This window comes from Lasioglossum baleicum, unplaced genomic scaffold (genome assembly GCF_051020765.1).
Source record: "Lasioglossum baleicum unplaced genomic scaffold, iyLasBale1 scaffold1826, whole genome shotgun sequence".
Taxonomy (NCBI): Eukaryota; Metazoa; Arthropoda; class Insecta; order Hymenoptera; family Halictidae; genus Lasioglossum; species Lasioglossum baleicum.
Genome location: NW_027470885.1, coordinates 1 through 11,302, shown reverse-complemented (window position 1 = coordinate 11,302; position 11,302 = coordinate 1). Strand labels below are relative to the sequence as shown.

Genomic DNA, 11,302 nt, shown 5'->3' with positions numbered 1-11,302 from the left:
TATCAACGCGTATCGTTTCTTTGCGATGGGAATCTATGTTTTTTTTTCTCTCTTTTTTAACAATGCCATCGTAAGGGTTTTAATTTCTGCAATTTCCTTTCCCCGCTTCTCCGCCGTTTCGTTTTGTTTTTTTTCGCGATGCCGATTATTATCCGTGTTCGAAAGAAAATAACCGAATTGTAACAGATCATCGCACGATAACGTTCAGGCCGTTGAAAATGATTTAGGTCTCGATAATAAACTAAGCAACCGAACCAATAAAGCGAGCGGAGGCGCGACGAAACGATTTCGAGTGCGATTAAAATCGGTCTCACTTTCTCTCTTTCTCTCTTGTTTTACGATGTACATATCTCTAACGCCGAGTATTTTTCTGTGTTTTTCTTCGCTTCTCTGTTTCTTATTTGCTTTGTACACGCTAATTCCCGCGTCACAGGTTCGACGGAAGTTAAGTATTGCTGTTGAAAAGCACCGATCGTCCAGTTCTCTCGTTTCTCGATTCGGACCTGCAATTCGTATCGTTTTACGCGTCTCCCGGGAACCGAAATTCGAAAGGGACAAGTGTTCAATTATCCTTCTTTCCCTGCTCTGTTGGTAAGAAGAAATCCTTACTGAAGAGGGATCCCCTGTCGCGACAGAGGAGATCGCGACACGCGACACTCGCTTCCTCTTTTAAAAGTCCATCACTTCCATCTTGAAGGGCTTGCCTGAAGCTTGTTCGGGACGATCTTCGTTATGGGCGGTGCGCTGTTATTGTCGTCGTCGCTGTTCACGTCTTCGTCCTCCTCCGGGAAGTCCTCGAGACGATCGTGATACTCGTCCAACTGAAAAATCCAAATCGTTCGGTTAACCACGAGCGGGCCGTTCGCTCGCCAACCGGTCGTGAACGAACAATCGCAGCTAAGGCTATGCGTGATCGTTTGTAAGTAAGTAACACAGGCCAGCCAGCGCGTGATCTTTATCGGTGAAAGTGCGGTGCCAGTGAGATATATAACAAGCGAGAAAAAGCTCCCTCCGCGAGCTTCGGCATATTTCCGGTATATCGCTCTTTTCATTTTTCATTCCTTTCATTTTCATTTCGCAGACAACGCATGCCTATCTTGCCACGTCTAAGAATCGTCGGTTGGCTAAGACGTAAAAGATTTAAAAGCCGGAGAAAAGGCGCCATTCGTGTTCCCTCCGATTCCCATCTCGTGCTCGACGATCGTTATCCCGGTGGGACAAAACGAAGGAGAAAAAAAAGGAAAAAAAAAGAAAAAAAGACGAAACGAGGGTGCAAAGCGCGTAAAATTAAGCTAAGAGCATTCCATAAACGGTAGTATACTACGGACTCACGTGTAAGGTAGCTATGGAAGAAGCGATTAATCGACGTTACCGCACACAGAACGGACGCTTCCCTATAACTGCAGGTACGTCCAACGTAAATCTTAATGCTCGTCCAGGCTTAATCGACGCACCTTGAGCACTTTAATTCCTCTACCCCGATTCGCACCCGGCCGCGACGCAAACCGTATACGCGCGCCTCTTGGTGCGCCAATTAAGTCGCCCTCTGTTATGGTGACTACCACTCTACGTTGTCTAAACAAGCATGTATGAACGTGCCCCGCGTGTTTTATCCAGAGATGCGATTGGTGATAACAACGAGTACGACGAGTCGGAGTGGCGGATGAGATTGATCGCGTGAACAGCAAAGGTTTTAGATCATCTCCTCGGCCCCGGACAGAGATAATGTCGTTTGATTTATCGAGCGCATTGCTCGAATGCACGGTAATCGTAATTGGTGAACGTTCAAGAAGCTATAGAGAATGTAGATAAGAGAAGCACACAGATGCAAATGCGTGTGTCGAGAATGTACAGTAGAGAGTAGAGAATGACGGGGGGAGGATGAGGGGGGACGCGATCGATAATGAGGAAACGAGCTGATCGCGATCGGAGTATCTCAGGATCTCTACTCACATCGACGTCGCCCATCATCTCCTTGGTGGAGACCGTGGTGTCGATGCGTCGTATGCTGCCTTGATGGATGTCAACGTCCAGCTTGACGCATTGGAACCGTCTCAAAAGGAATACAATCGGTATTGGCGCGATGCTCACGAAAATGATGACAACCGCTATGGCCAATACCCAGCTGGGGTATGCGGTGGGCACAGCTATACCCTGCAACCAATCAACGGAGAACCAAGAGTGGCCGCGGGGGGTGGGTGCTAAAAAATTTGGCAGCGAAACGTCCCACGCGGAGAGCTCTTCTTACCTGTGACGCGTCCCACGCGGAGTATTCAGGTTTTTTGATGAACATGGACGCTATACTGGAGACGAGAATGCAGACCATGATTATAGGGGCGAGAAATCGCCAGGTAAACTGCCAATACGTCCCGGGTCTGTATCCCGTCATTTCCTCGATGTCTTTCGTGAATCTGGGAAAGAATTTACTTATATTCTAGACGGAATGAAAGTCCGAGCTGCTGTAGAAAACATTCCAGCGTACTTTTCGTGGCCGTAGATGAAGATGACGGATATCATTTCCATGAGCGCGACCATCACCAGACCGATGGTACCGGCGAAACTGTCGAACATCTTTAGCCAGTATTCTCCCGCGCCGGTGCAGAATATCAAACCGACGAAGAAGCAGATCGTGCAGACCACCCCTGGGAAAGGAAACGATTCAGAATCCCTCGACGGGAAAAGAATCGATGGAAAAAAAATAAGCGACGATGATCGTACCTGTCATGTATTGCTTCTTTATTCTCTTGAACAGATCTATGTCGAATATGACGCACAGCATGCCTTCTAGTATACCGATCTGTGAACCCAGCCGAGTGCTAGAAGCATGAGGAAGAAGATGCAGGACCAAAACGGGGCACCGGGTAGCTCGACTATCGCCTGCGTGAAGACTATGAAAGCCAGCCCTGTTCCCTCGGCGGCCTGGCGAGGATCGATCGATTGTTAACAAGGACGAAAAGACGGGAATAAATCGGAGAGATAATCGGTGCGAAATAAGCGGTTGGACAATTACGTTGTCTAATTGCTCGCTGAGACTGCACGTTTTCAGTGTGAAGTTCAACGCGTCCGTGCCCAGGGTACTTATAACTTGTTCGTACTCGTCCATGGTGCTGTTCTCATGCGTTATGAGTCCATTTCGAAATAGTAAGTCTTTGTTACTGGAACAGGGAAACGGGGTTGGACGATGGTTAACAGTGGAACAGGGTGTCCCTTTGTTCGAGAATTCGGTGAGCGGAAAAATCTGCTTACCTCGCGAGGCACTTATCGACGTTTGTCATCGCCTTAAAGCCTAGAATGGCGAATATCACGACACTCGCGTAAATAGCGGTGAAGGCGTTACAACCGCTGACCAAGGATCACGTCCCGACGCAGTTGTTGTCCGGAGTGTTGTACGAACCGAACGCGATCAAGGAACCAAACGCTAGTCCGAAACTGTAAAAACCTGCGTCGCTGCGTCGAGCCAGACCGTCGGCTCTAACAGTTTCGCGATCTGTCGAACGGAGAAAGAGAAAGATGAGGAACGATTTCAGGGGGTCGCGGTGGATCTGGATCGCGGAGGAAAAGAATTACCTTTGGCGTGTACATGTGGGCCAATCCAGCGCTGGCACCTTTTAACGTTATTCCACGAATAAAAAAGATAGTAAGCACCAAATACGGGAACTGGATGTAAAATATACCACCTTTAAATCAAGCAGAAACATAAGTCGTTGACACAGTATATCTGAGTTGGGACGCGGGGGTGGAAAAAACGGGGAACGTCGGGGGTATGGCGGCGGTTGGAAGGGAAAGTAAACGAGCTCCGGCGGGGAAAAGAAAAACCAATTAAAACACTCGACGCGTCCTTACCTTTCCCGATGATTGTATTCCCTTCATCACGATAAAGAAGACGACGATCCAGCTCAAGAGTAGACAAAGGACGATCCACCACTTGAGACTCTGCCCTTCTTGGATCGACGGTGCCGCGTCCAACGTGGTTCTGTACCAAAAATAGGCAGTTTCCGAACTCTTCACGCATTCCTCGACTGGCTTGCCATCAACCTCTGGACATTGCGCCCATGGTAACGGTCCTTTAAATCGCGAAATCGTTCGGCGTGAAAATTTCATGGAAAAAAAAAAAAGGCTTGAAACTCGCGTGGAACGCGAAGCAGCAGCGACACGCGTGTTAAAAGCGTCTAACGTTCTATAGAATCGAAGACTACATCATGCGCGACGCGTGCCATTTTCTCCGATATGATTTCTCGCCTGACTGGCGGGTTTGCAAAGGAAAATGAAATCGACAGGTACTTACGCCGAACTTAATCGTGACGGCCTAATCGTGCGCGGCATGAAACATAAATCGCATATGTTAGTCGAACGATCGTGAAACCGTTCTATTCCCAGCCGTTATATTTCCCGCGATATTCCATCGATCAATTAAACGCCATAATCGTTGGTAACAAGCACGTTCTCGATCGGCGGAATAACAACGGTACAGTATCGATCGGTTATCGATCGGTATCGATCGGTCATCGGAAAACGAAAGGACTCACCTCGAGCGAATGAAAAGATAATAGAAGCACCAGGTAATGATGACGTTGTAATAAAGCGCTACGAAGAAGGTGACGATGCAAGATGCTATTCCTATACCGCCTAGCCATGGATGTATCGTGTTCCATACACCAAGGGCACCCTGTCGCATTCGTTGACCGAGGACCCAGCTCGATTAAAAAGAGGGGTACTCCCTCTAGGATTAGCATCACGAAAAAGGGGATGAGAAAGGCACCTGAAAAGCGTCCCGTGCATAACATCTTTTTACCCCCGGCTATTTTCTTTTCTCGCTCTCTAAAACGAGATACGCATTCTGCCTACTCTTTCTCCTCGGTAAAATAATATCGTTCGTTAGACCCCTTCCCGACAACCCCGTGGCCCTCTCTCTTGTTCAACTGACCCCTTATTACAGGAATGAATGCCATAACCGTTCTCTTTTAATCTCTCCCGTTTGGCAGGCCTCTCTTACCGTCTCCCTGCTTACAGAATATTCTTCCTTCCCCTTTTCTCTCTCTTTTTTTTCTTTCCTTTTTTTTTTCGCGGTAGTCTAGTTCGAGACAGCCGCAGCCGGAGTGTCTGGTTCGGTATTGATCGAGTGACGTGTACGAACGTGCATTACGTAGGTTACACGTTCGATCTCCTCCCGGCATTCTTTCCCGTTTCGTTCCCTCCTCTTTCCTTCTCTCCTTCGTTAATTCGATCCGAAGTATTTCGCGAACGTCATTACACCGCCGACTATTGACAAATCCTGTTCACGCTGCCCGCTATATCGCCGCGATTACACACGTCCGCGACGCGGAAAGCTGACCCGTTCCGATTCCGCCACTTTTTCTCTATCTCTCTCTCTTTCTCGATAAATCGGCCGACCGAAATTCCTTATTCCAGTGGTATCGTGGCGTCGTGTCGCGCCGCCACTTTCGCGCTATCGATTCGCAGGCTCCTCTTGGCGAACAGTGTACCCTTCACGGCCAACTCGCACCGCGTCGCGGGAATAAAGAGCGACGACAAAAAAACCGAGAACAAAAAGCCGTGGACGAAAGGTAAAGGGATGTCTGAAAATCGCGGTTTCCGTTTCGAAAGCTGTTTGAAAAGGCTCAAGAGGGGCGGCCAGGGGGGTAAGGGGTGGAGGCAGAGGAGCAGAAGGGGAGAGGAGAGGATGAGGCGACCGATAGAGCCGTTGCGGATGCGAAATTGTTACGTGTTCGCCGATAGAACGTTAAAAATCGATCGACGCGCGTCGGACGTCGGCGTCAGGCTGAACAGCGACCTCGACGTCGGTGTGGTATCGCGGCTAGAGGAAATTTCCATTGAAAATCGAGAAGGACCCGACTCGTTTTCGGTGCAGCGGCATATAACGCGTGTCCCGCGAATCGTTACCGCGAATCGCTGACCTAGCCAGAGCTTGCTAAAGGAAACTCTCGCGTTCCTTCCTCGCGTACGTTCCTCGCGTTCTGCGCAATACACCTCTCTCTCTCTTTCTCTCCCTCTTTTCCCCTTTCCCTCTTTCCCTCCCACTGTTCGCCGAGTCTTGGCTCGTCGACGTTCGCAATACCGATGGAAAGTTCCGCGACGAAATTCGTGGGGGCGTCCGATTTAACGGCCGTGTAAACCACGTTTCTGTGACGTAACGGTCGTCGTCGTGATTTCATTCGCGGTTCACCCGCCACCCTTGCTCGCGCACCCACCACCCACGTACGCCAGCACCGTCTGCCTTCGCGATACGCTGTATTTCCGTTCCGTTTTCATCGGAATGTAATCGAGTTACGTCGGCTGGGGTATAGGTCGCGGATAGGAAGATCGCCGATCGAAATCGGAGGGTTCAAGGGCGAATTTTATAGGATTTGATTCGAGTTTACCCGGCTTTATCGGCCCGCGCGCGGAATTTTGGCCCGGGACGGGGTAGAAGAGAAGGAGGCGAGGCGCGAAGCGTCGCGGCGAGTGAGATTCGTGGATGACACGACGCACCGATCGAGCCATCGCGACCTCCTCGTTGGTATTTCGAAGATACGCGAAACGCTCGGAAGATATATATTTTTAAGCGGTCGACGTACGACGGGGGCTGTCGGTGGAACAGCGGCACCGAAAATAACGTTTAACGTTACGTTTTACGGCGGCTGTTCGACTCCGGCTGGTTTAGGTCTATCCGCGTTTTAGAGAACGTTTTTCCGAGGAGAATCCAGCGCGATATTCGAAGCTCGACTACACGGAGGCTTTCGATCCCCGATATCGCGTGTCTTTTACCCCCTTTGTATTCTCTCTCTCTGTCCGTCTCTCTCGGTTTTATCGGGACGAGGAGAGACGAAGATGAAATTTAGCGGATTACGAAACCTCTCGTGGCGAATGTTACTTACCTCCTCCGTTCTGTTGGCACAGGTAAGGGAATCTCCAGATATTCCCGAGTCCCACGCTGTAACCGATAATACTGAGGAAAAATTGCATCTTGCCGCTCCATTCCGCTCTGTTCTCCTCCTTGGTTTCTTGACTGCCAGCAGCATTTTGGCTTCCGGTTACCACGATTGTCACGTTCTGGCCTGCCTGACGTTCCTCGTTCAACGGAGCCAGCTCATGCCCATTTCTCGTACTCTCGTTCTTGACTACCATGCTTCACCTCGGAGTTCCTTCTTCAAAATACGAATAATCCAACTTCCGCCTGCTCTTTCCGCTCCCTTTCTCGGCCGCTCGTTCCTATTTGCCTGTTCTACTCGGCGACCAGAGCCTTATTCTTATTCTTTCTTCCCCTTCTTTCCTGCCTTTTGTAGTTCCACGCGTTTATCGAGAGGCGAGACTCGATGGACCAGCACCGATCGGGGTAAACCGGGACCGACGACACGTGTAAAAAGTGTACAGACGAGAAATTTCGCCTCGAAAATGTCACCGCGGCGACGAAATTACCACGGAGACCAGGGAATCGGGGAATGGCAGCAACGAGTGGCTGCTATCGAGAGCAACAACAGTGTAACAATAACAACAAACGACGACGACGTTAACGACGCGGTGTCAACGACGTCGACGACGAAGACGAGGACGAGAACGGCGACGGCAGTTCAACAAAAGGCCCAACAAGGATCTTAATCGTTACGTTTAACTATAAGAATACTTCTTTGTTTATTATCCTTTTCTCTCCCTCTCTCTCTATTTTTTTCTCTTTTTTCCGGTTTCTTTTTCTTCGTTTTCTCTCGGATAAGCTTATTTCTGCGAGTAGAAAAATTGCTCAGGGCAAGGAGGAAGGCATGCCTATGACGGAGAGGACGCGCGGCCGTTGGTCGAAAGAGAGCTGCCACGCGGACGCAAGCTGCTCCACTACGCGAGCAGCGGACGGCACAGACACGCGGACACGTTCTTCCTCTTTTCCCTGGTCGCCTTACCCTGCTTTACGTTGTAAAAAATCCCGCGACTCTTCAGCATCGATCGACGAAATGATCGCGTTAACGCGACGGAAGCGGAGGCTCGTGGCTCGCGCGACCAGCCGGTTGCGAAACGCGCAGGAAGAATGTTGCCGATGGCTCGTAAAGATTATTACGCGTATTCGAGGAAAATTGCGGGAGAATTACGCGCGAACGGACGCGTCGCGATGCTTAGCTGAAAATCAACGTTTCGGATATCTGTCTCGAGCGGCGAGTATAATCGATACGGCGTGGCTCGTGTACGAGGGAGAGAGAATCGCGTTGGTACGTGGTTGGCAAGTTTTTCCCGTTGGATTGGCACGAGACCGGGAACGAGGATCCTCGAAGGAGGAGGATCAACGACAGAGGAATCGAAAAAGACACGGCGAGCGCGAGTTGCGATACGAGCCAGACGAAACGAACGGTATAAGGGGATGATCGAAAGAGGATGCGTGCACGGCGAGCGTTGTCGAAAGGGCTTTTGTTCGTACGAGCGTGAACATCGGTTTACCACCCTTGGTACGGAAACGAAGCATCGATGCTCGCGAGAGATCACGACCGCGGGTTACAGAGGCACAGGAGGATCACTTGAACGCGTCGGAGGGCTGGAAGGAAGCTCACGGTTTCACGTTGCTGGCACACGATTATTGTCCTGGAACATGCCCCCGATTTTCTTCCGTCCTCTCTCGTTTCACAGCGTGACGCTGTTCCTCTCTCGGTTTTCTCCGCTTTCGTCTTCCGTGGATGCTGCTGTCCCTTTCGATTGCGTGTGACATAAGCTTCACGGTGCGGCGTGCAGTTCGAGAGAACCGTAGAAAATATTAACGACGATTTACTACAATCGGCAGCACCGTTTGCATCGCGGTCATGCTTCTCTTTTCTCGCGCACACGCTCCTGCTCTCCCTCTTCCTCTCTCTCTCTCTCTTTCTCTCTCTTTCTCTCTGTCCGTGTGTATGTCTCTCTCTGTCGGAGCTGGCTGTCACACTCGTTCGTACGCTCTCGAGCGTATATCGTTGAAGATGCGTTAGAGGGGACGCGTAACACCGAGCAGCAAGCAGGCCGCCGCCGTTGGATCGCACTCCTCTTCTTTTCCCGACAAGGCTCGCGGAACTGACCGAACTCGAATCGGATTTCGAATTATTTCGATCCAGCGGTCCGCTGAGTGAACCGGTGGTGGTGCTGGTACGAACGTGGATCGCAGATGCGTGGACGGCGGAAAGAAGGAAGAATTTTCGAAGCCATGTAGTTTGGTTCCGTGGCCTCCCTCCTCGCGGCAAGCCCGGCTGCTATTTTTCTCCGCGCGCCGATCGCACGCTCCTCGTTGGTTTTTCCCTTCCTCCGTTGGCCACACGCACACCTTCCGTCTATCCCGGCTTCTCCTCCTGCACCGTTCCAGCCCGTGCCGAATCTTCCCGTGCTTTCCGTTCTTTCCGCTCTTCTTTCCGCTCTTCTCGCGACTTTCGAGCTGCTGCTGTGGCTGAAGAGACTCTAGCAACGCGCCCCGTGCACATGAACGTCAATAACCAACTGAACCACCGTTGCGCGGCTGTGTGTGCGCGCGCGCTAACGCACGCACGCGAGGGAACCAACGGGACGAAGCAGACCCTGGAGCTTCGACGCTACGACAAAGCTTTGCACCGCTTTCAATCCCCGATTGGCCGTGGTAATTATGTACATATGGCGCATACGCTGTACGGCCACGCTCTTCCGACTCCCAACTGCCGACTCTGCGCGCTTCCCCACGAGCTAGACCTGTTCGACGTGTATCAGCAACGGCCGAGTTTCCACTGGCCGACTTCCACCACGGGGCGAGAAAATCGGTAGAGGACCGTGCAACAAGGGAGAAACGCGTCCCAACTCATCTATTCTCCCTCTTCTCTATCGTACCGTCTATATCCATCGCACACCGCCCGACCAGCACGGAATTCCCTCCTCTCCCCGTCCTCGCCACCACCGTGTTTTTGGTCAACGTTACGCTACCCCCTGTGTGTGTGCGTATTTGCCTGTCTGCGCGCCCGTTTGTGTGTCGGGGAGGGCAGCGAGGTGAACGCGCGCGCGCGCGCCACATCGATCTTCGTCTCAGCCAATCCCCGCCATTTTCGTTCGCCTCGATTGGTCCGCGATCTCCACTTTCCTCGCGTCTTTGCAAATAGAATTCGCCTTATTTTTTCCCTACTTTCCACCGACGTGTTTCCAACTCTAATCGACCGGCCACCGGGCTTTGCGCTTTTACTGACCTTCGACCCTCCGCGCCTAGCTCCCCCGAGATCGTTACCTAAGGTCAGGCGGTTCTATCATACGCGAAATCCTGCCTCGAGGTACGCGGAAATCCAGCTCAGACTTGCTCTAATCGCCAACCCGCTCTCCTGGCAACTGTTTTCCATAGAAACAAACGCGGTGTTTACCCCAACAGCTTGCTGACCCCTTTGGCTCCGTTTCTTATTTCCTCTTTCGTATCGTTTCGTATTATTTCGTATTATTTCGTATTATCTCGCGTTATTTCGCTTCTCGCGTGTCTAGGTCTGCGGCGTTTCGGTTACCGCGGGGTCTCTGGTTCGGCGAACGGTCCTCGACGCCTGGTCTGATCGATGCCGGACGATTCTACTGGGGAAACGGTGGTGGATAACGTTAGAAAATCGCGGTTGCAGGGATATCGCGTGTCACGGGGACTGGCACGAGAGTTTCACGAGCCGGCCGCAGGTACTCGTGTAAAGACGACGGGGATACCCATTTGCGAGAACTATCATCGACTGGATAACCGTGTCAAGGGCAGATCATGCCGAGGCACGTCGAAGAAATCAATTTGTTTAATAAATATCTCTCCCGTGGACGGCGATATCACTGATTTTGCGCGATCGTACGCAATTGCCACGCGAATTACCGTTCGGCTTGCCCGATTAATTCCCCCTTTCTTGTCGTCTATTTATAGTGAACCGAGAAACCTTGGCTGAGCAGACTGTGTCTAAAACGATTCCTCGTTGAACGGACTTTTAAATCAATTTCGTCTTCTTCCCTCCCGCCTGCGCGTTTACCATCTCTCCCGTGTGCCACAGGTAAACAGAAGCGATTATATTTGCTCCGGTTCTTTGTAACCAGTGTCGCCGTTGGGCATACCCTCTCGTAAACTGTCTCACGTCACATCCTCATTCACCAACTTATTAATAATGAGACATTGTTTACGCCCAGCTAATTTCCAATCATCTACGTGCGCCGGAATGCGGTTGCCAAAGGACGAAGCAGCTATATTCGCGGAAGGGACGCCGCATGGCCACGTTACCTCGACCATTTTCTCTCATCATCGCTTATATACCAGTTATATACCAAGTATATATCAGGTATATACCATTGCGTAAGCGTTCCCTGGTCACCGGGACCGAGCATGAAAATTTGTCCT

General features: G+C 51.0%; 1 pseudogene; it reads right to left on the bottom strand.

Annotated features, from left to right (window-relative positions):
• Nucleotides 1-669: 669 nt before the first annotated feature.
• LOC143221022 (sodium- and chloride-dependent transporter XTRP3-like) lies at nucleotides 670-7,125 on the bottom strand (annotated as a pseudogene).
• Nucleotides 7,126-11,302: the final 4,177 nt, after the last annotated feature.